At 42.9% G+C, this 26,164-nt stretch overlaps 1 long non-coding RNA gene across 1 annotated transcript in view; it reads right to left on the minus strand.

Moving 5' to 3' along the window:
* The window catches only part of LOC141052592 (uncharacterized), a 115,062-nt gene extending 96,484 nt beyond the window's left edge, over nt 1-18,578 (minus strand). Inside the window, exon 1 of the long non-coding RNA XR_012220852.1 lies at nt 18,181-18,578. This is a non-coding gene — a long non-coding RNA (uncharacterized lncRNA). The remainder of the gene's footprint in view (nt 1-18,180) is intronic.
* Nucleotides 18,579-26,164: the final 7,586 nt, after the last annotated feature.

Genomic DNA, 26,164 nt, shown 5'->3' on the forward strand with positions numbered 1-26,164 from the left:
TTAGTCATGGAGTTGGAAGAGTGAAACTGAAGGGAGAGGATCTAGCCCTGGCAAAAATCTTAGAGATGCGCCTTTTCTGGGGTGGCAGAGAGCTAATGTTTTTAGCCAGGGGGAGCCAGGATACATGGCCCTTTTCTAGGCTACTAACATCAGCCTTCAGCTGTCTGCATAGTCATTGCTGGTAATTAATTATAGGGGGACCCTAAGCCATTTTTTTCCATAAAAGAATAATTTATTCATTAAATACATATCCAGAATTTTGCACACACACTATACTAATTGCATTTGTCACTGACATGTATATATCTACCTATTCAATATGGATTTACTGTATGCAATCCATCCCTTCTATCCTGTCGGCTCCTACAGTGATTTTACAGAAGCCGACAAATGAATTACCGGCTATTCTTCTATCACTCTATGAAATATAAAGACATATATATGTGTGTCACTGAAAATTGGACCGATTTTTCATACGGCAAGTGTGACTCCGGCCTAAGGGAAACAAAGGCTGCAAAGATAAAGCTAAATTCTGCTCTAAGGCTGGTTTCTCATTTGCACATCTTTGTGCATAGATTGATCCGCATAGATCCGCATGTGTCATGCGTCTATATCTTTAACATGGTCTACGCAGCAACATGCATTTGCATGCGTTCGCTCGTGGATGCATACGCATGTGTCGTTTCGCTGTGTGCGGCGAATACAAGATGTTGCATTTTTTGAGGGGTCAAATATACACAGCTGTACGCATGCGGATGAGTGCGGATGAAGTGCATCAAAACAACGCATTACTGTCTATGGGAACGCATTGATACACAACGACCTGCGTACTTCAGAATGAGCAGGTCCAGGAACTGGTTTCAACCACCCCCAAAGCAAAGTTGTATAAAAAGAGGGTGTGGACACTGGAAGTCCAGTACTCTCAAGCCTCTGGATGCTATTACAAGCCAGTGGATCTGCTGTGAAGACCCTGGATTTCACTCTGGATGTGAGTATAGAAGCTATGAAAATGTCTGTCTCTCTCACTGCAGTCTGTACTCACTTCTCTCTCTCTTGCAGCTGACTTCAAAGATGTCCTCAAATGAAAACCAGAATTCCTCCCAGAGTGGACAGGAGACTGATGAAGTGAGGACATTTGATATACTGATAGGTATGTATTGACTGTCAATATGGCACATGTTGTAAAATCATGTATTTTCTTTACAGAACAGTATCAGTGCAGAAAAGCAGGAGCAGTTGACTCGGAGCCCAAGTTCCTCAGGTGGAAAGACGGTGTGTAAGTATTCTTGAATGTTTTTGGTTTAAGTGTTTTATCTTGACAAGTATATGACTAATGTGTTTCTTTGATTTCTAGGTTCCGCAACATGAGGAAGCCACCATTGTTATTGACCTCTTGATTACTCTGGTGCAAGAGTGAGTAGCGTTATGGGACACCCGTGATTGGCAGCACTCGGACACCGTGGTGATTCGACAACTCTGGGAAGAAGTGGCCAGATTGCTGTTGGATGATTTGGACAAAGCAACATCACTAGTCAGAAAGAATTTTCTTATGTATTTCAATGTCGTCTGACTCGGTCGTGAACCAGTAAAAGGTGCATTATTTTATCATTTCTTTTTTTCCCCCTTCACAGTGAAGAGAATAAAAGTCCATTGGCGTTCGATGAAGGATCACTTCAACAAGGACATTAGAAAGGAGAGCGTAGTTCAAAGTGGAGCTGCTCCAAAGATTTCCAAATACAAATATCATTGTAACTTCTCCATCCTGAGGCCTGTGGTTGCTCATCGAACGTAAGTATTTTTGTGTTGCATTCCATGGTATAACATCTGAATTTTTCTATTCCACAGGATCTGTTGGCGCTTTTAAAATTTTTATTTTTTATAGTAATGTTTTTCATTTCTGTTCCACACAGAATCTGGAGCAGCACCACCAAACCTGGATTGTCCTATGTTGGAGCGGCCCCTCATCAACCAGCCACCGAACAGTCCCAGTCATCCACCAGCGATGCAGCAAGTCGGCATGCTTTACAGACTGGGAAACAGGCAGCCGGTCCAACTGGTTTTTCCCTCTCCCAGTCCTCTGCCACTGTTTTCTTGGGTCTTCTCGCCAGTGGCCGAGGGCCTGTGACAGGCCAGTTATGCCCGAGTTTCTTCACTTAGGCTTGGTCTTCCAGAATGGGCAGAAGACGATTTGAGAGAGACTGAAAAGTGGGTTCACTCATGTGAACACACTTTTCCGGGAAGTCAATCGACGCCTTGACAGCTTGGAAGCTGACTTTCAGAGACCGGCACGACATTTTTCCTGCTATAGAGCGGGCATGTTGGAAAACCTTACGCCTGAACTCCAGTTGAATGTGATGCAGGACTGCCAGTCTGCTTACAGCCAGGAAATGCAGCAGTCCCGGTACTACCAACAGACACACATGGCATTTTCAACATGGCAACAAGGGCAGTGCCAGAAGAAATCGACCTATCCTCCACCACCACCGCTGGACACCACTACCCAGCTACAACATGATGCTGAGTACAACAGCATGCAAGTCTGCAGCCACCACCATGCCGAGTCCTGAAGCACGCCAGTTGAAGCCACCACCATGCCGAGTTCTGCAGCACGCCAGCCTCAAGCCACCACCATGCTGAGTCCTGCAGCATGCCAGCCTCAAGCCACCACCATGGTGAGTCCTGCAGCACACCAGCCCCAAGCCACCACTCCCACGCACCCAAGGAAAAAAAGCAGGAAACAGATGCCCAGTTCCAGCTCTGCTCAGCACCACCAGAAAAGGAAGACTAGGAGCACCAAACGTCACCCCAAAACTGTCCAACCAACTCCACCCTCACCTACCAATGTGTCTCTGTTTTCTAATGATAAGAAAATGGAAAACGGTCTTAGGAGCACAGGAAAGAGACTCAGTCAATAGATGGGTTTAAACCACAGCGCGTTTCGACAGAGGATCCATCTTCATCAGGTGGTGGTGAAGACGGATCCTCCGTCGAAATGCGTTGTGGTTTAAACCCATCTCTTGTCTAAGTCTCTTTCCTGCACTCCTAAGACCGTTTTCCATTTTCTCATTGCTACTATCCTCCATTGGAGGTTTTCGTCTGGAGCTGCGGTGGAGAACTGACATCCTTGTCTGCCCCTGGGTTGCTTCCCAAGCGCTCCTTTATGACCCCTTATCACTGACTCTTTTCTAATGTGTCTCTCCTTTCCAATATGTCTCTCCCTTCAATTGTGTCTCTCCATTCCCACAATTCCACTCCTAATTTGTCTACTCCCATCCTTTTATGAAAAAATGAGTGCACAACTACATAGTGATGCCAAGGTAGGCTCCAAAACCATGACAATATATAAATAACAACCTGGCACTCAACTTATGATTAAGTGAACAAAGATTTTATTTCACCCCAGACAGTAGTACGTCAAAACATTTCGGTCTCAAATACAAACCTTCGTCAGTTACTGTGAAAACATGCAATAAAACAACAAGTGTAAATTCATGATAAAGACTGTGAGTTTGGGGGAGGGAAGAAAATATAAACAAAAGTATATACAAAAAAAATCATTGGTCCATGAGTAATATGTGAGAAGAAAACATCATAGAAGAAGTAAGTTGAGGCACAATCTATACAGTGCCTTGCAAAAGTATTCGGCCCCCTGGAACTTTTCAACCTTTTCCCACATATCATGCTTCAAACATAAAGACACCAAATGTAAATTTTTGGTGAAGAATGCCTTTAGGGCAGGAGTCAGTTGGACTGAGGAGATGAAGGAAGTTGGGGCTTCGACGCGATCGGTACAGATGGGCTGGATGCTTTACCAGAGGCAACCAAACCTGGTGGCTGATGATTTCGAGTCTGGAGCGAATTAGGCAGAAGAAATTGTCATCATGGTGATGTTAGGCCATGAATGAACTGGAGAGCATTCTAGGACGGTCCTGTCTGGGCATGTACTGCACAGAAGCGACAGCCAAACAGGGAAAGATGCGGAAACAAGTGAATTCCATGATGTACCAACTGTAGCTGTAGCATGTGAAGTATTCAGTAAAGGGAATGTTAAAGTTATCTTGGACTGTGTCTCCATTGCTGTGGGTCACCTGGAGGAGAGACCGTCGTTGCCTGGGAAGTGCCCAAGGGAAACTAAATTCGTAGATGCAGGTATGCTAAAGAGAGGAATACAGTTTTCTGTAGGGGAAGGGCTGGACATAGATATTGCAGCAATGTAGGTCACGACTACAGTCCTGCTCTCCCCTTACATTTGGCATAGTCGGCAGGTTGCGACTACCTCGCCGTGCGGAGAACCCGCTGAAAGAAATGAGGATGCAGATGTGTGCGCGACTGCTGTGCCCCTGGAAGATGACTGGGAGAAAGCGCAAGTAGTTGCTGTATCTGAAGAAGAAATTGTGAATGAAACACTGGATTTGCCTACTACAAATTTTGTGACAACAACAGACTTGACTAACTGGAAAAGAAAATCTAACATCTCTACTGTGACCAAGATGGCGGTGGTGAGATTGATGGGAGATGGTGGAGAATATGCACACAACAATTAAAACCGCATCCCTAGTGGGCATTGCTGTTGTCTCCTGGTGCCAATACCTGCCTGTCAGCATGCTCTGGTCTGCCCCTGGTGGATGTGGATGAAGAGGAGAAAACCTCGCCCCTTTCCACTGACCAACAATGGATGGAAGGAGCAGCTGGAGGCAGTCCCACCTGGAAATGGGTTAGGCCTAGAAGCAAGAACCCGACCCGCTAGACAGTGAGAAAAAAATCACAGAGCAGTCCACTTACCAGCATCCGAAGAGTTCTTTAGCACAGAGTTGACTGCTGCCAGAGACAACAGCGTCCCATGGACCGGAGCTCTTGAGTGTGAAGCCGGCGCCTCGACGTCCTCTGCAGCAGAAGCAATCGTCGGAGACATCCTCTCAACATTCTTTAGAGGCAGAACTATCGGCATGACATCAGGCAGGGGAACCCTGTACACCGGAACCTTTATTGTTAGTTCAGCAGAGACCGGAACTGGGGTCCGCCCTGGAGGAACCGTTGCCGGAAACTAAGAACGAGCTGGAGCTCTATCTACCAGCCGACTGCACAGGCGTTCCCACGGAAGAATCCAGCATTTCCTAGACAGCTGCGGCCTATGTTCCTGCATCTGAGCGGGTGAGTGCACCCCAGCCCCTAACCCCGGAGGGATGGTCCTTGTCACAGGCTCCCATCTCGGAGGCTGTCTTTCATTCATGCATCACGGCAGGGGAGTCTGCGCTCCGACCCCTGATCCTCCGAGGCCTAGACCAAGCTCAGCCTTAAACTGTCTCCAGGCCACTGCTTCAGTATCGTGGCGGCCAGCGACTCCTGCGGCTGCAGAGTCTTTCTCAGCCCAGAACCGGGCATGGGATTCAGCTATGTTTACAGCGGCACGGGATGCATGCCGCTAAATTGCTCAAACTTGTCTGCCCTGAATAATGTTGCACACGTTGCACTATGCTGATCTGTTTGTAATGGGACTGTTCCGCATCCCAGCAGACAATGAAGCCCTTAAGCACCCCAAGATGGAGGGTGTAATGCGGCCAGATGGCCTAATGTGTACTGAAAATATTTTGGGTCCTGTTCCAGCAGACTGTACTTCCTTCAAAGGAAGGGGGAGCTCCTCTCCTAAGACTGCTTTCTCACTTGTGGGAAGTATAAATGTGAATTGTCCACTGCTATTGATGAAGGTCTCTAACTCCTGGAGGACTGGGAACCAGGAATGTTACCTGTGCATCGTGAACTGTGGTGTGTACCGGATACGGCTTAAATTAAGCCAAGTGACTTGTATTTTCTATGTTTAAAAATTATAAAGTTTGAATCATGCCTTGTTCATGAACGACCAAGTTCAAGGAAAAAAAGAGGAGTGTAAGGGGGTGAGATAGAAATGCCTCCTTGCTTCCCTTCCTCTAATTGTCTTCCATCTGTTGCTGTTTACATATGTTAATGTTGATAATGTCTCTGATAAATATTTGCGGTGCTGCTACACAGTAAGATGTAGTATTGCCTACATTTATGGTACTGCCACATATATACATGTGTTACCATTCTTTAGAAAAGTGTATTATATTGTGTTGTGTTCCTTTGGTGTAATACTGTATATATATTATATGTGATGTGTACTAATGTTCATGTACAGTTTACGGTAAGTAAGGTACATCCTTTTGGGACACTAGAGGAGGGCACCAGAGTATATAGTTCTTAAATCTAAAGGTAGGTGTAGTTCCTTTATGGGCCACTAGATGGGGCATACTAGTGTGCACTGTAGGTATAGTGTATTTGATGGTTATAGAGGGTTAAGTGTAGGAGTGGCTGCCAGGTGGAAAGACAGGAGTTTCTAGGAAGTTAAGTCAGACACGACCAGGGTGCCCGTAGTGTCCACATGGGCTATAGGCTCAGACAGCTTGGCAGCCATGTAACATTAAAGCGCGGCAGCCCACATTATCCATGCCCACTGTGCATCATTGCAGTGGGCCAGAACAGGGAAGGAATGTTGTGGCGACTCTTTTCCTGGGTGGATGCCTTTAGGGCAGGAGTTGGTTGGGCTGAGGAGATGAAGTAAGTTGGAGCTTCGACGTGATCGGTACAGATGGGCCAGATGCTTTACCAGAGGCAACCAAACCTGGTGGCTGATGATTTTGAGTCTGGAGCGAAACAGTCAGAAGGAATTGTCATAATGGTGAGGTTAGGCCAGGAAGGAACTGGAGAGCGGTCTAGGACGATCCAGTCTGGGCGTGTACTGCACAGAAGCGACAGCCAAACAGGGAAAGATGTGGAAACATGTGAATTATATGATGTGCCAACTGTGGATGTAACATGTGAAGTATTCAGTAAAGACAATTTTAAAGTTATCTTGGACTGTGTCTCCATTGCTGTGGGTCGCCTGGAAGAGGACCGTTGTTGCCTGGGAAGTGCCCAGGGGAAGCTGAATTTGGAGATGCAGGTACACTAAAGAGAAGAATGCAGTTTTCTGTAGCGGAAGGACTGGACATAGATGTTGCAGTAATGCCGGTCACTACTACAGTCCTGTCCTCTCGTTACAGTTCCATAGAGTTGAATCACAGCTGGTATGGGTGAATAAAATTATCATTTCAATTCTTTGCCTTTTTTGTGGATCTCTTTAAAGTCAATGAAATATTGACATCAGTATCTGTCTCATACACTATTTTTATTCCCTGTGTCAGAATACTTGTTTCCATTTAATTCCTTATTTCATTTTGATTTGCTCATTCTCCCGCTCTGTAATTTCTACCTTCTCCTTTAGGGATCTGTGCTCTTAACTCAGAACAAACTACATTTTCATCTGCTAGGATTAAATCTGGTGACCACTGAAATATCAGAATCAAATTTCAGTCATTTCTCTCACAAATTTGTGCTGTGTTCATTCTTTGATCTCAATCTGCACTGAGATTAATTTATTTTCTATTCTCTTAATGAATATCTGAAATTGTTTTTCAGCTCTGTGTAATTTCAACTTTTTCTTCTAACGTTTCAAATCTACCAACAGTTTTGCATATTCCTTTTCAGAACAGCATAACAACAACCACATCAAGTTCATGAATGCTGTAATGGCACATCTTTCCACTTAACAAATTCATCATCTACTGTTCAATGACAAATCTCTTTATACATATGAAAACCACACAGCATGCGGGCACAGTCATTATGTGACTTAGGTGACTTTATTGTATAAATCAATCTTTCTTCTTTCTCATCCATTCAGGTGGTAAATATGGCTCTAAAGCAATCTGGTACTCAATTGTAAGGAAATAGAAATGCTGCCCATGTCCCCTTTTGAAAAATATGTGCATTTTTGATGTGTATTGTGAACTGTGAAATGTGTTTTGGTGTTGGTATTGTATTCTACCCAGCAACAGGTAGTTTACATGGACAGTTAGAGTTAATCAAAGAAAAAGAGATCTCTATCAGAATCCAATCCAGTAAAGGCAGGTAATAATGCTACAAAACATGAACAGTATCAAGGGTGATAAAGAAACTCAAAAATGCAACGTGGTTTACTGGAAAAATGATACATTTTATTAAGCAAAAAATACAATTACAAAAATTACAATAACATGGAGTAAGAAGAGAAGTACAACTAAAAAAAGATAAAGGAAGAGATGGAAAAAAACAGCAAATTAAGCCAAACAAACTCAGTCAGATGTGTGGCAAAAATTACCTTGGGAAACGTGAAGGATTGTGTGAGAGCCTCGAAGCATGTTTCACCTGTTTGGCTTCATCAGGAGACATGGTTTGAGATAAATGAAAGGGTCCAGACTAGAGTTGAGCGAAACAGGTCGGTCAGATTCAAAAATCGCCGAATTTCGCCAAAGTAGGGTTTCGCCGATCGAAACCCGACCCTAGCGTGAGGTCGGCCATGAGGTCGCCGATCAGCGCGCCAAAGTCGCTTTTCAAATGAAGCTTTCAGCGCCTTTTCTCACCCAATGATGGAGGACGCACACTGAGGGCAATGCGATGACATGCGCAGCGGCCAGCACCATCTTAGAGAAGGGCATTGAAGTGATTGGCTGTCTTTGTGTGGCGTCACAGTGGGTATAAAAGGCCGTGACCGCCGACCGCCATCTTACTTCTGCCGATCTTACAATAGGGAGAGGTGCTGCTGCTGATTCTGAACAGGGAGAGCGTTAGGCAGGGAAGAAGAAAAAAAAACTGCTTCTGCTGATAGCGCTTTTCACTGTACAGTTAGTGTGCAGTGAAAGGGGTGGATTTTGTTGTGTGCAGCAGTGCTGGTGGTGATAAGGCTGCCTTATAAGGCTACCTGCTAGCTGCATTGCTGTGTGCACACTGCTGTTCAAACTGCTTTTTTCAAAATACTCCAAACTTTATTATTTTGTCCTGGTGAGATACTGAGCATTCATTTTTTCACACACCGTTTTTCAAACAGTTTCGTATATCTGCTGTTTGATTAATGTCAAAACTAGACAGAGACAGCGTGTGTCAGTCCGTATACAAATACACGGAGCTTGACAATTTTCCATACAGACACCATATAGCGGTGTACGCTCCTCACACACTACCGTGTACCGGCTGGTATCACGGACAAATAGAAGCTATGTGGGTGTGACTCTGGAAAAAAAAGCCGAGGAGTTATTCCGTTTTTCCAGACCTACACCTTAGAGTCCTGTCCATTTTTCAAATAGTTTCGTACACCTGCTGTTTGATCACGGTCAAAACTAGACAGAGACAGCGTGTGTCAGTCCGTATACAAATACCCGGAGCTTGACAATTTTACATACACACACCGTACAACGGTGTACGCTCCTCACACACTACCGTGTACCGCCTTCTAGCATGGACAAATAGAAGCTACCTGTGTGTGACTTTGGAAAAAAAAGCCGAGGAGTTTTTCTGTTTTTCCAGACCTACACCTTAGAGTCCTGTCTGTTTTTCAAACAGTTTCGTATATCTGGTGTTGGATTACGGTCAAAACTAGACAGAGACAGCATGTGTCAGTCCGTATACAAATACACGGAGCTTGACAATTTTACATACACACACCGTACGGCATTGTACGCTCCTCACACACTACCATATACCGCCTTCTAGCATGGACAAATAGAAGCTATCTGTGTGTGACTATGGTAAAAAAAAGCAGAGAAGTTTTCCAAACCTACACCTTAGAGTCCTGTCCGTTCTTCAAACAGTTTCGTATATCTGCTATTTGATCATGATCAAAACTAGACAGAGACAGCATGTGTCAGTCCGTATACAAATACATGCAGCTTGTCAATTTTACATACACACATCGTATAGAGCTGTCCGATTCTCCAACAGTATTGTATATCAACCGTTCGCATTGCAGTCACTTTTATACCTAGTCAGCGTGTGTGTGTGACACGCCGTAAATACATATACGGAGATTGTTAGTTGCACAAAAATCGTATACAGTTGTACACTTCTGATACAGTTCCGTATATCTGCTTGTTGGATTACTGTCCAATACATACTGTAAGAGCGTCTGTGACTAACATAATATATACGTTGACTTAATTTGTTTAATGCCCCTTACACAGCTGGACACTCCTCATACAGTATGATCTCTCTGCTGGAATTTTTGGTACATTTTCCCAAACATGAGGAAGTATGGTGGAAGAGGCCACGGACGTGGACAGGGGGGCGCAGCTGGTACTGATGGTGGTGGTGCATCGGCTGGTTCTGGCAAAAGCACAATAGCAGCTAAGGCAGGAGGTGTTGAGCCTGCGTCATCCTATGGCCCAAGAAGGCCTGTTAGGTTGCCTTTTCTTGGAGTAGGAAAACCGCTTTTAAAGCCAGAGCATCAGGAAAAGGTTTTGGCGTACATTGCCGAAACAGCCACCAGCTCTAATGCCTCCTCTTCTGAACGTTCGAAACCTGCAAGCACGGAGTCATCAGTGCAGGGTTCTGGTCAGGAAAAACACCTTTCCTTGTGTCCTTCACCCCCACCAAAAGTTAAGGATGCGGCAGCCCACACTTCAGATTACTCTATGGAGCTCTTTTCACATACCATGCCTGGGTTATCCAGTCAAAGCCTGAATTCCCCAGTCCAAGATGAATCTTACATGGAGTGCACTGATGCACAGCCACTGCTAGATGATTCTGCTGGTGCATTGACCCACAGCACTACTTTGCCCTCGCTGTCTATTGAGCCAGAATCTGACCCTGATGAAACCCAGGTGCCCCTTCCCGCATGCTATACCACCTTACACGGTGACACAGAGGAAGGTAAAGAGGAAGGTGCAGATGACTTTGAAGAGGAGGTGATGGATTACCCAGTTCTTGACCCGGATTGGCATCCATTGGGGGAGGAGGGTGGCGCTGGCAATAGTTCAGATAAGGAGAATGATCCACAGCAGGCATTGACATCGCAGCAGTGGTTATCTAGCAGGCCCGTAGCTGTCAAAAACGTGAACCAAAAACTAAAAGAGTTGCAGGACAGCTTGGCCAGACGGTCAACTTAGCATAGCGTGCAAGGCCAGAAAATGTTTACCATAGTAGAAGAGTGCAGTGTGGCACTTCTTTGTCCAAAATCCTACTGATGAGACAAAGGTTATATGTAAGAAGTGCGGAAGGACCTTTAGCCGAGGTAAACAGCTCAGAAATTTGAATACCAGTTGCATGCTTAGACATTTAATTAGCATGCACTTGCAAGCGTGGACGGACTACAAAACCTCAGGTAGCACATGTGCACCTGCTCCAACTGAAGGTAGCCAACAATGCTCCATCGCTACCCCCACTGTAAAACCACCGCCACCATTAAGCACACCACCAGCACTAAATGTGGAGGTGTCGTCGCAAGGCCAAAGCACTCAGGGAATCACAATGGTTTTGCAACACAACACTGAATCTAGGCCATCACCACCAATACCATCACCAACCCCCTCTCACTCCATCTGGTCCACCGCTACTTCCCCCATATGCAGCTCTCCAGTCCAGCTCACCCTACCAGACACTCTGAGTAGGGCAAGAAAATACTCATCTTCTCATCCGCATACACTGTGTTTGAACGCCTACATTGCCAAACTAATCTCATTAGAGATGATGCCCTACCGTTTGGTTGAAAGCGAAGCTTTCCGCGATCTCATGGCCTACGCTGTCCCACGCTATGACCTACCCAGTCGGCACTTCTTTTCTCGAAAAGCCATCCCTGCCCTCCACCGGCATGTGAAAGACCGCATTGTCCATGCACTAAAACAGTCAGTGAGTGGAAAGGTGCACCTCACAATGGATGCATGGACCAGTAGGCATGGCCAGGGCCGTTACATGTCTATCACTGCACACTGGGTTAATGTGGTGGATGCAGGCTCCACTGGGGACAGTGGCGGTGGAACAGTGCTGCCTAGCCCATGATATAGGAAACAGTTGGCTGTAGGCTTTCGCTCCTCCTCCTCCTTGTCTATCAGCAAAAGCTCATCCACAGAGCGCAGTCACACGAGCACTACATCCACAGCTGGCAGTGTTGCGCAAGAGGTGTCCCACTATCGAACAGCTAGTGGTAAGCGTCAGCAGGCTGTGTTAAAGATGATGTCTTTGGGCGACAACAGACACACCACGGCGGTACTGGCCGACTACTTGCAGCGACAAACAGAGTCATGGCTGGGCAGTCTACATCTTGAGGCAGGCAAGGTAGTCAGTGTTAACGGCCGTAATTTTGTGGCAGCCATAAAGTCATTCAGTGTTTTGAGGAATGCACACGGCTGGTAAGCGCAGACGACGCCATCATAAGCATGAGCATCCCACTTATGCGCCTGCTCATGCAAAGTTTGACGCACATTAAGGATCAGGCATCTGCAGCGGAGGAGGAGGGAAGCCTTGATGACAGCCATTGTCTGGTCAAGGAACTGTCCTGGACGAGGTGGAGGAAGAAGAGGATGAGGAGGAAGATGAGGATGATGGGAATGATTATTTTGGGCAGGAGGATGTTTTTCAGGGGGCAAAAGAAAATGTTGGCGTTCCAAGGTCAGGTACAGTGTTTGTGCGTGACTGTAGGGATGTGGATTTGCCAGAAACTGCTACTTCATCCACCACGGGCAGTGCATCATTGACACCTGGAACATTGGCCCACATGTGCGATTATGCCTTGCGGATCCTAAAAAGGGACCCCCGCATTGCCAAAATGATGAGGGATGATGACTACTGGCTGGCCAGCATCCTCAATCCACACTACAAAATGTTGATGATCTAACCTTCATTAAAATGAACCATGCATGGGTTTCAAAGGATTTTGTCCCACCTTCCCCTGATGACACATAGGTTACCAGAAAAGTGCCTCGGTTTTTTCCTCCTCGGACTTGCCCAATTACGCCCTTTGCAGCAGCTGAATGTCCAGCCAACACATCTACATATGCCAATTTTTAAACCTCCCTAACTGGGCTGCCCACCCCTCCCCCAATGGCTGGGGTCAAGACCTGGCACACCGGGGCAAGTGCTGTTGCTCTGAACAGTTGGATGGGCCCACTGATGGCCGACGGCAATGGCACAGGGCCCCTCATAGTACAATACAGTGTCTCAGACGGTGGGAAGGCCCACTCGCCGTCAGACACACCAGCGTACTATGAGGGGCCCTGTGCCAGTACCGTCGACCACGATTGCGATCCCCCTGCTTGGTCATGGCCACAGCACTTGCAAGTTGCAATACTTACCGCTCCCTGCTCCACCGCTGTTTAGTCTGGGCAGTTAAATCCTTCACAGGGACGGCCACTAGAAATTTGGTGTATTGATCAATGATGGTTAAGATGTAGCTATGGCCTGTCCTGCTAGCCTCTACCTTCTGATGATCAATGGCTACCATTTGAAATGGACGTCAATTTACAAGCGGATGCAGTGGTGGTTTATGATCACCTTTCACAGTTGTGATAGTCACAGACGTGTGACATTTCTGCCACCATTTTTCAATGTCTCTTCTCATACCAATCCAATAGAATCGCATACGGCCTGTGGCTTCTTTCTTTTGCACTCCAAAATGACCAGACACATCATGATAGGCAGTGAGGACCATGGGTACATCTCTCCCTGTGATCACAATTTGATGGAGACGAGTAACGGTGATGTGATCCACGCTACTGTGATAAAGTAATCCTTTCTTCACAAAGAACCTTTTTCGCTTTCTCCACAGACACAGTAATTGAGGGTCTGCATCGCCTCGGCAACATCTACTGGGAGGTTTTCCCATGATGAGTAATTCCAAAATTTCTGCTAACACTCGACTTTGCGTCTATACTTGTATCCATGTAGTTTCCAGTAGCGGAGATTCTTGATTGGCTTACTGAGATTGAAATATATACGAAGATTTACAAGTACCACAGCACTGTATACTGGTGTACGCTATGACTACCTTTCCCTTTTTCTACTTTTTTATTTCTGGTGTAATACATAGTGAGCCTGTGAGTGTCTGTGTCTGACTCCGGAAGTATAGATGGAAATTTAACCCTAGACTGGACACACCTGGTATGTGCTGATACAGTATCTTGTTTCAAAAATTTGTATTAAGGTATCATCTGTAGGATAACCAAATGTGGGGGGACCCTCTTCTTGCCGCAGACAAACACGAGACTGAGACAGAGTTTGTATTGAACTGGTCCGCTTTTAGTGCCCATCCTTCTGTCGACAACAGCAATTCACCACAGCCGTTTCACATTTCTCTGTACACAGGCCCCGGAACCTTTACTTCCTTTGTAACTATAATCGTGGCATCCTCTGTAGCTCTTCCACTGTGGCTGGCCGAGGCCCAAACACCACAGCGCTGCACCAGTCTGAGCACACAGTCCGTATGATAGCCCCAGAACATCTTCGTCTGCGGCTACCATCCTCTGGGCCACCCCCCCATGACTGCCTCAACTGTCAGTCCTCTCTGGAGCCTTTCCACTGTCTCTATTTCCTCAGCAGAACTTCCTCTTTACTGTGCTCCCTTCGCTGACTGACTCCTCCAGAACCTTCCCTCAGCCTTTTATACTTACAGTTCTGGTAACTCCGCCCACCATCACCTAACAGTTTCTTTGACCAATGGCAGTTATTCAGTCCCACTCCTACACTCTCCACTGCCCTCCAATGGGCAAGCTAAAACATTGTACCCTTTCTCTTTATCTTAACGGTTTCACACCTACACTGCGCTACACCTCTGCTTCTCACTACAGGCTGGTTTGCCTGTCAGTCCACCTTCCCTACATCATCCATAGTGAGTGAGCATGTGTGGGTTACGCCTTCTATATATAGTGAATCGGATAAACAAATTTTTACACTATACTCGATACAGCTTGTATCTTGTTATACAGTACCTTTGTTAGACATTTAGCATTACGGTCAAATCCATACTGTGTAAGCATCTGAGAGTGACTACGGGACTATTTATATGGAGATTTCAATTGTACCCTAAAAATATATATACTTGCTATCTTGTTATCCAGGACCTTTTTTACAACATTTTTTATTATGGTCAAAACCAAACTGAGTGAGCGTCTGAGGGTGACTACGGAAATATATATCGATATTTTCAATTTGGCCAACACTGTATACAGCAGAACGCTTCTGATACAGTAACCTTTTTAGCTATATAGATTCTGGTGTAATGCATAATGAGCCTGTAAACGTCTGTCTGTTACTCCGGCAATATATTTGGAACTTTAAGATTACCCCAACACTGTATACAGCTGTACGCTTGTGTTACATAACCCATTTACAGCTTTTCATATTCTTGTGTAATCCATACTGGGCCTGAGAGTGTTTGTATCTGCCTCCTGAAATGTATACGGAGAATCAGAATGTTTACAGTATACTATATATACCTTGTATCTGGTGATACTGTACCCTTTTTCAACTTGTTATTTATTGGGTAATCCATACTGAGCCTATGAGCGTCTGTGTATGCCTCATGACATATATATACAGAGATTTGCTGTTATCGATAGACGGTATAGAGCTGTACGCTTCTGATACAGTACCATATATCTGCTGGTATTTTGGGTACATTTTCAAAAACATAAGGAAGTATGGTGGAAGAGGATGCGGATGTGGGCATGGAGGGCCACCTGGTACTGATGGTGGTGGTGTTGCATCTGCTGGTAGTACCAAAAACACAATAGCAGCTAAGGCAGGAGGTGTTGAGCCAGCATCATGGTGTAGCTCTGGAAGGCCTGTAAGGCTCCCTTTTCTGGGAGTAGGTAGACTGTTTTTAAAGCCGAAGTATCAGGAACTGTTTGTGGCTTACATTGCTGAAACAGCCTCCAGCTCTTTCGCCTCCTCTTCTGAAGTTGTAAAAAACGCAAGCACTGAGTCGTAACTGCAGGCTTCTGGTCAGGAGCAACCCCTTTCCTTGTGTCCTTCACCCACACCAAAAGTGAAGGATGTGGAAGCACAAACCTCAGATTACTCCATGGAGCTCTTTTCACATACCTTGCCTAGGTTAATTAAAAATAGGGCCCATCATGTACTGGAGCAATGTAAATGGGGCAGATCAGACACTGGAGCAGCATCTAAGGGGCACATTATACACTGGAGCATTACAAATGGGGCACATTATATATGGAGCATTATTGGAGCCCATCATACACTGGAGCATCATCCATGAGGCCCATCATGTACTGGAGCAATGTAAATGGGGCAGATCAGACACTGGAGCAGCATCTAAGGGCCCATTATACACTGGAGCATTACAAATGGGCCCCATTATATATGGAGCATTATTGGAGCCCATCATACACTGGAGCATCATCCTTGAGGCCCATCATGTACTGGAGCAATGTAAATGGGGCAGATCAGACACTGGAGCAGCATCTAAGGGGTCCATTATACACTTGAGCATTACAAATGGGGCCCATTATATATAGAGCATTATTAGGGCCCATGATACACTGGAGCATCATCCATGAGGCCCATCATGTACTGGAGCACTGTAAATGGGGCAGATCAGACACTGGAACAGCATCTAAGGGGACCATTATACACAGGAGCATTAAAAATGGGGCCCATTATATATGGAGCATTATTGGAGCCCATCATATACTGGAGCATCATCCATGAGGCCCATCATGTACTGGAGCAATGTAAATGGGGCAGATCAGACACTGGAGCAGCATCTAAGGGGCACATTATACACTGGAGCATTACAAATGGGGCCCATTATATATGGAGCATTATGTGGAGCTCATAAGATACTGTATGGAACATTATATGTGCCTAATTATTTGGTATGGAGAAATATATGGGGCTCATTGCTCTGTATGGCGAACAATTTGGTGGCCATAACACTGTATGGATTAATATACTGTCCTGTTTTTGAGCTATTGTACAATTTAAAAGAGATCTGTCATGTCATGTAAGCAGTGAAGTATGTGTCATTGTACTATACCTATATTTCTGTGGCGTATTGGAGCATCATGAGTTGTGGTATGTCCTTTTGCACATTTGTCATTCTGTGCTTTTTGTTTGTGTTTCAGTCAGGGTGGAGTGAACATGGTCCAACAGACTTGTTCACATTGTGCATGTCACATGTGTGTTTTTAATCCAGTTTTTTTCATGCTTATGCATGATTTGAGAGACCCCACCCCTCTCTTGTGTGACATGCACATAAGGAGCTGTCTTGCATCACGTGCCCATACCAGAAAGCGCCTGTCTTAATCCTGCTCATTTAGACACAGTTCATATGTTCAGGTATTAAATACATTAGATAGGGACTGCTTCAATACGGGTTACCTTGACATTGGTGAGGCAGCTTGGTATACATTTTTTTGCAAAAAAACGTATAGACTAAATACCCTGTGTTTGTTATTACCTTTTATCAGCACTTGCTGACTACTGTTATATGTCTTATTGCAAGGTACTTTTGCACATTTGTCATTCTGTGCTTTTTGTTTGTGTTTCAGTCAGGGTGGAGTGAACATGGTCCAACAGACTTGTTCACATTGTGCATGTCACATGTGTGTTTTTAATCCAGTTTTTTTCATGCTTATGCATGATTTGAGAGACCCCACCCCTCTCTTGTGGGACATGCACATAAGGAGCTGTCTTGCATCACGTGCCCATACCAGAAAGCGCCTGTCTTAATCCTGCTCATTTAGACACAGTTCATATGTTCAGGTATTAAATACATTAGATAGGGACTGCTTCAATACGGGTTACCTTGACGTTGGTGAGGCAGCTTGGTATACATTTTTTTTGCAAAAAAACGTATAGACTAAATACCCTGTGTTTGTTATTACCTTTTATCAGCACTTGCTGACTACTGCTATATGTCTTATTGCAAGGTACTTTTGCACATTTGTCATTCTGTGCTTTTTTTTTTTTTTTTGTGTTTCAGTCAGGGTGGAGTGAACATGGTCCAACAGACTTGTTCACATTGTGCATGTCACATGTGTGTTTTTAATGCAACTATTATTAGGAAGTAAATTAAGGTTGACAAGCTTCAGTTATAAGAATTGATGTTTTTGGCATTGAAATGGGCACTGTAGGTGTGTTTACTGTCTTCCACTCCCTGCCGACTTTCCTTCCCCATTGACTTGCATTGGGTTTCGTGTTTCAGTCGGCCTCCGAATTTTCCCTATAGTCGGCCGATTTTGTTCGACCCGACTTTTGCGAAAGTCAGGTTTCATGAAACCCGACTCGACCCGAAAAAAGGCAAAGTCGCTCATCTCTAATCAGAATTAGTATCACAAAAATATATTTATATCCAGGTACCTGATAGATGACATTGTCTCCACAGCTCATCTCTGCAGATTTCCATCTTCTCCGGGCTTGTGCAGCACATTATGACACACTACCCTTAAAGATAACAGTGTGATTATAATGCTCCTGAATAAAAATATCTGCCCTAGCTGAGCCCCTGAATAAATATTTGCCCCTCACTAGATTCCTTGCACAAAATATCCCCACACTGTCCCTCTTATGGTACATGCTCTCCACACTGTCCTTTCCTTTCCATGCTGGGCACCCTCTTCACATTCTCTTCTCACACTGAGTCAGCCCAATAGGGCCTAGTCTCTATATTATGCCCCTTCACCACACTCCCCTCCATGATCTACTGTCTCCTCTTGGCTGTGCCTTTACACTGTTCCCCCACACTACCACCCACACTACTCATTCTGTATTCTGTGCCCACTTATACTTTTCTTCCCCATACTGTCTCCTCACACTATTCCCCTCAATAGTCTACTCCCACATTCCCCCCTCCCTCCTCATGTATTTACCTTTTTATTTTCCACACTGCCTCCTCACACATCCCTCTGCTTTCCCATACCATGTCCACACCCATGCTATCACCCTCGCTCCCCATACTGTGTCCACATACATTTTCCCCTCGTTCCTCATAATGTTTCCACATCCATCTTCCCCATACATGACACCATCACATTTATTCCTCCTCATGTTGTATCTTCAAATTTCTCCCGCTTCCCATATTGTGTCTGCACCTGTCCATTCATATGCACTGCAAACTTGTGTGCTCAAATCATCCCCCATTACACTACATCTCTTCAGCCCCATTACACTAAATACCCATATGACCCATATAACAGTAAATTTACCCAGCCCTGTTACTGTAAATCTCCCACACACACAGTAAATACCCCCACAAACAGCAAATACCCCCACACACATAGTAAATACACCCCCCACATACACACAAAATACCTCCCCATACACATTAAATTTTTCCCACACACAGTAAATACTCCCCCACATACAGTAAATACACCCACACACAGTAAATACACCATCACATACACAGTTAATAAAACCTTCCACACAGTAATACCCCCACACATTAAATAGCCCCCCACACACATTAAATACTCCCATGCAAAGCAAATACACCCCACACGCAGTAAATAACTCCCATACAGTAAATGCCCCCTCGCTCCGTTACACTAAATCTCCCCCTCCCTATCTTTGGTGTCTTCATCTCCACTAACATGGAACATTTATCACCAATGCTCTCTGCGCTCATGAGCAACGTCAGCAGCGTGATCACATGATCTTATCACACTGCAGATGCCCCTGTAACCCAGCAGTGAGAGCTTCAATTATATGCTCGTCTGAAAGATGCGAGTACAATTGTTCACTAGGAGCCGGCGTACTGCAGCTTCTCTGAGCAGGCTGTCAGCTTGACAGTCGGCTCTGAGAACTGCTGCCTCCCAGTCCAGGGAGCACAAGAATGCAGCCACCATGGGAGACACTTCGGACCTCTGCATTATGCAGCCTGACTGTGCCCCCCCTGCCGGCTTTGTCCAGCTGCCCCCCAAGATACAGCTTTGCCAAATTGTATCGGTTGTATGGAGGATGTGGAGACAGATGAATAGGAGGAAAAAAATTTTGAGGTAAAATGACAATAGGGGAAAGAGAAGACATAGATTAGTAAAGTGAGATGATAGGCCTGTCTAAAGAGATGTGTTTTTAAAGCACTCTTAACCCCTTAATGAGCAGCGGTATTTTTGGTTTTGCATTTTCATTTTTCCCTCCCCTTCTTTCTAGAGCCATGACTTTTTTATTTTTTCATCAATATGGCCATGTGAGGGCTTATTTTTTGCAGGGCGAGTTGTACTTTTGAACAACATCATTGGATTTACCATGTCATGTACTACAAAACAGGAAAAAAATTTCAAGTGCGGTGAAATTGGAAAAAAAGTGCAATCTCACTCTAGTTTTTTGCTTGGCTTTTTTGCTAGGTTCACTAAATGCTAAAAGTGACCTGCAATTATGATTTCCCAGGTCATTACAAGTTCTTAGACACCAAACATGTCTAGGTTCTTTTTATCTAAGTGGTGAAAAAAAATTTCAAAGTTTGTTAAAAAAGTGCCATTTTCTGAGACCCATAGCGTCTCCATTTATTGTGATCTGGGGTTGGGTGAGGGCTTATTTTTGGGAAGCCGAGCTGATGTTTTTAATGATACCACTTTTTTGCAGATATGTTCTTTTGATCGCCCATTATTGCATTTTAATGCAATGTCACATGCACCAAAAAAGTAATTCTGGCGTTTTGATTTTTTTTTCGCTACACCGTTTAGCGATCAGGTTAATGTTTTGTTATTGATAGATTGGGTGATTCTGAATGCATTGATACCTAATATGTGTATGTGTGCTTTTTTTTTCAATTGTATTATTTTGAATGGGATGAAAGGGGGGTGATTTAAATTTTTATATTTTTTTATTCAATAGCCTCTATATGAGGCTAGAAGCATGCCATACTTGATTGGCTCAGCTACATACAGGCAATGAGCAGATCACCTATATGTAGCAGAATGACAGCATTGCTACAAGCGCCGACCACCGGGTGGCGCTCATAGCAATGCAGTAACAACCATAGAGGTCTCCAAGATACCTCTGGTTGTTATGGCAATGCATAGCTGACTCTCGATCACGTGGCGGGGGTCGACAATATGCTCATTTCTGGCTACGAGACCAGAAGCTCCGGTTAAATGCCGCTGTCAGCGTTTGACAGCGGCATTTAACGAGTTAATAGGTGCAGATGGATCATGATTCCACCTGCGCCTATTGCAGGCACATATCAGCTGCTCAAAACAGCTGATATCTCCCGGCTTTGATGCTGGCTCACCGCCGGAGCCCTCATCAAAGCAGGGGAGACATCTAATGACGGACTGTGTCCATCATTGGATGTTAAGGGGTTAAAAATGTACAGTATAGATATTAATCCGATTGTCCATTCTAATGAACTACAGAAAACTGGCTCAGGAAGATAACACTCTTTTTTGATTATTACAAAAGAGAATTATTATTATTATTAATAATAATAATAATTTTATTGGATTGTAGAGGAGAAAGTTTGGCTATAGGGAAACCAATCAGTAGAAAGTTGCAGAAGTCAAGACGAAAATGACTATGAGCGACACTACAAGTTCTTGCAGTTTCAAAGGTGAGAAAAGGTCGGATTCTGGAGATCTTTTGAGATGCAAGTAACATGAGAGAGCATGATTGGATATACCAATAACAGAAATTTCTGTGTCAAATATGATCCCACATTTTGAATTTGCTTTTTATAGTACAAAAGAGCTTTAATTCTGTAGTTAAAAAAGTAACCGCAGTTTTTTACACACATTTTTTAGGCTCCCCATAGAAGCCTTTAGAGAACCAAATGCACCAAAACTGCACTGTTCAACAACATCTTTAAATGGATACAGTTTTCATGAAATCACATCTACTGTCAAAAAACAGCTTAGGCCTGTTTCACACATCCGTTTTTTGCATCCACATGCATCCGCCAAACTGTGAAAAACCAGATCCTTTTCCGTTTTGCCACAAACAGATGCAAACGGATCCATTTTTTTGACGGATCCGCGGTAGCTGCTAATGGAAGTCTATAGCCTCTCTTTCACACTTCAGTTTTTTGTGTCAGTTAAAATCCGCCAAAAAGGCGGACAAGCGGATCCGTTCCTATCTGATGTGAACGGATGCCACAGGATCCGTTTTTTGACGGATCCGCAGAATGAGGAAATTTAAAGGAACCGCTGGCCGGGAGAGAGAGAGAGAGAGAATTTTTTTTCCTCCACCAGAAAGGATTTCAGGGTTAATTTTCTCCCTGACTTCCTTTCTCCGGGCATGCGCACTGGAAAATGCGGATCCAACCACAAAAAAAAAAAAACGTTGCAGGGTCCATTCAGGCATGCTGGCGGATGAAAAAAATTTGGCGGATCCTCGCAAAAACGGATCCAACGGATGACCATCAGTCAAGATCCACCAGTAATGCAACTCAATGGGGAAAAAAACGGATCCGCAAAAAAAAATTGCGGATCTGTTTTTTTCAAAACTTGGCGGATTTTGACTGATTGTCAAAAACAGAAGTGTGAAAGAGGCCTATGGGACAAAAAAACAGGATCCTCAAAAAAAATGGCGGATCCATTTTTTAACGGAAAATGACAGATTGTGACGGATTTGAAAAAACGGAAGTGTGATCCAGGCCTAAGTTGCGATCTAAAATCAGCAGAACTTCTGCACTAAAAAAGCAGCTGGAAAAATTTTACACTAAATGTAAACATGGCCGAAATATCCAAGCAAAGTGAAAGTGATTTCATGAAAATTCTGCTCTTGCTCAATCTAAAGACGCTCTTGTGTTGTGTAGTTTTGGTGCATTTTTTCTCTTATAGTCTTCATGTTGGAGCCTATAAGATAACACATTTAAAAAACCTCAGCATTACATTTTTATTACATTTTTTATGGGTTTAAGGGAGAAGAAAAATTAATCACGACATTGTTTTGCCATTTACCGATCAGTGTGACCAATCTGATGACTTTGTTGTTACTATTATAGGGACACCAAATATGTCAATGTTATTTGTGATTCTCCTACACTTGTCAATGCAGGCTGTTATTCATAGCTTTAGCTGCTACTAGCAATAATACAGGTTGTATGGGGAGACCAGATCACAAAAAAAGAATTGTTTATTTCACAAATTGTAAGTGTGTGCAGACCAGAGAAATATCCTCAGGAGGAGGAACTACGGAATGATGAAGACGCCTAGAGAAGACATCAAAGACAGTGAGCAAGCATCAGGAAAAAGCCTTGACCTGCCAGGACACCTGTACGTCCCCCTAAGTCAGATGTGTTTTTCCCTACCCCTATGCCTCCCCCTATGCCTCTGTGCTGGCAATATCCATCCAAAGTACCACAAGATGTAAGGTTTTTCTCAAGTACTCTAACAATGTATTTATTTCACTTATATATTTTGCATGCATAATCACAAGGCCTATAACTTGGATGCAAAATGTCTCTATCTAAATGAAAGCCTTTTATTGTTCCACAATGTATGCATTGACACCTGTCATTGTTGCAGCAGGTTGCTGTCAGACTTACTTCATTCCTGCTGTTTTCAGATAGCAACTTTTTTTTTTCTTATCCCAAATGAGTTGCATCAACAAATTACTTACAAATGAAAGCAGGCATATTTCAAATATACAGTTCTTATCTACTGTCAGCACGTTGTCAAGGCCAACAGAACAATGTTTCTGACGTTTTGCCAACATCAACCAGGCGTAAATGTGCATGATGCAAAACATTAATGTAGTCTTCAAATTAATGATGCTAACATATGTTTTACAAAAAATAGGTTTGTAGAAATATACAATATTTATGAGGTTTCCTTTTCTACAGACTATAAAGAATGTCATATAGATGACGCCTTCTTGGGTTCAGTATCAGAAAGTTATGAACACATTAATCGATCATCTTTTCTTAGAGATACTTTAAATTTGATCATGTTTTTAAAATTAGATTTTTCAATATATTTTGACCATATAATGAATACCGTAAAGCCAAAACTAAAAAGCATGGCGGAATTGCATTTTTTTTCATCATTTCCTCACACTGGGAATTTTTTCCCTTTTTTAGGCAATGGAAAATGTCATTCAAAACTCATCTGGCCAAAAGACACTAAGTACTCATATGGAAATGGAGTAAAAAGGAGATCATTTTCAACTTCACAATAGGGCAAAATAGTTTATTCAGTGGAATAGTACAAAAAAATGTACAAGGTACAATTGAAATGGGCAAGTAAAAAATAAAATTAAAAACATTGAATCAGCGCGTTTTTGGTGCAATAGCACCTTTAATCATGATCATCATATTCATGATTTATGGTTCTATTGCTCCAGAAATGCATTGATACGCTGTTTTTAATATTATTTTTTTCCTTGCATATTTTAATTGTACCTTGTACATAGCTATGTTTTTGTACTCTTCCACTGAACAAACTATTTTTCACCATCATGGTGCTGAGCATTTTCTCCTTTTCCTCTCTAGTTGCATCCTGGCACAGACTATTTTCCTGCTCTGATTGTTGCAATCCGCTGAGCTGGACTTTCTTTTTTGTACTCAAAGTTCTATGACTCAAGAAAAATAAAACAAAAACATGGTCAGTAAAAGAAGGGGAGGCAAAACTGAAATTGTACAAATGAAAATTGGCTTCACTGAAGGGCCATGGGATTAAGCATTTTTTCTTAAGCATTTATGAAAAGTATATAAAGGTGTGTTAAGTAGAACAGAAATGTTCATAAGTGAAATATCAGCTTATGTAAATTATTTTGTCTTTTGAAAAAAGTATTACAGTTTGACTTTCATAGAGAAAAAAATAAGTACAAAAAAAAAATAGAAAGCAACTAGACCGAATAAAGCCTGCTACTAAGGATTATGTGAAAGAACTTTTGCTGCCATGAGGGAGCTTACTTCCTTCTGAATTTATGATTCCATGTTAAAGTTTCACAATCCCCATGTATGGTTTATGATATGTTTTAATCCAAGTAAAAAAACTTCCAAACAAAAGCAAAAAAACATATTACACTGAGATTCAAGAAACTATAGGACGATCTGCAAGATTTTTTTTTACAATAAAACTACGACAGTCAAACATAACTCTACTTTAAAAGCTTTTATAAAAGAAGAAATAGCTGCGACTTTTTGCTCTCTGAAGCTGACAGGCTGTTAAATTACCATACTTCGAAAATTACAGTAACACTATTTAATGTACATTTGCAACATATTTGACTAATACATACATTTTGTAAGTATTTTTGATCACAGTAATGTCCTGTGCTTTTAAATTTGATATGTTTGAAGCTTACAAGATTATTGAAGAACTGCCTTAAAGTTTCCATTGTTGGCATTTCTTTCTAATTATTTTTGAGAAGTTTCAAAGTTTAAAATGATATAATTTACTTGACTGGCAGCTCATGAAAAAGTATGTATTATTTTTCCCTAACTTTTGCTTTCTGTAGGCTACATGACTCAATTCCTACATTGTTATATTAATTAAGAAAATGACTTCATTATGGGAATGTAAAAGTGATTAATGGATAAAAATCATAAGTACAAAAGTATTGGGGTTAAGTAGTAAATGTTACAAATAGTCTTTGTGCCTAAAAGGACTGTCTCTGGGGATGTGGAGATGACTATGGCTATGTGTGCACGTTGTGGATTTGCCTGCCAAAATTTCTGCGCAGATTCTGCCTTTCTTGGCAGAAAACGCAGTTGAATTTCCACACGGATTTGATGCGCTTTTGATGCCGATTTCATGCAGATTTGTATGCGGCTTTGTAAGCTAAATAAAGATATATTATTTTTAAAAATAAGAATTGTGATGTAATTTCCTTGTTCAGCCTCTTCTTTTTCTTTCTCCATTAAAGACAATAATAGCACTACACACCATATATATTCAAATATAATGTTTACACACACACACACAAAACAAATATAAGTGAATAAATTATATATACAGTGTGTGTGTGTGTGTGTGTATATATATATATATATATATATATATATACACACAGCTCTGCCAAAAAGTAAGCGACGACTGCAAAATTTTCAGTTTGTCTGATTTTTCTCTTTATAGGTATATTTTTGAGTAAAATGTAAATTGCTCTTTTATTCTATAAACTACTGACAACATGTCTTTGAATTTCCAAGCACTAAATTTGGTATTTATTTTCAGAAAATAAGATAGTCAAGATAACAAAAAATGCAGTGCTTGCAGACCTCAAATAATGCGAATAAAACAAGTTCATAATCATTTAGAAACAACAATACTAATGTTTGAACCCAGGAAAAGTTAAGAAATCAATATTTTGTGGAATAACCATGATTTTTAATCACAGCTTTCATGCGTCTTGGCATGCTTTCCACCAGTCTTTCACACTGCTTTTGAATGACCTTATGCTA

Source organism: Dendrobates tinctorius, unplaced genomic scaffold, assembly GCF_039654945.1.
Source record: "Dendrobates tinctorius isolate UK_male_01 unplaced genomic scaffold, ASM3965494v1 ptg000162l, whole genome shotgun sequence".
Classification (NCBI taxonomy): Eukaryota; Metazoa; Chordata; class Amphibia; order Anura; family Dendrobatidae; genus Dendrobates; species Dendrobates tinctorius.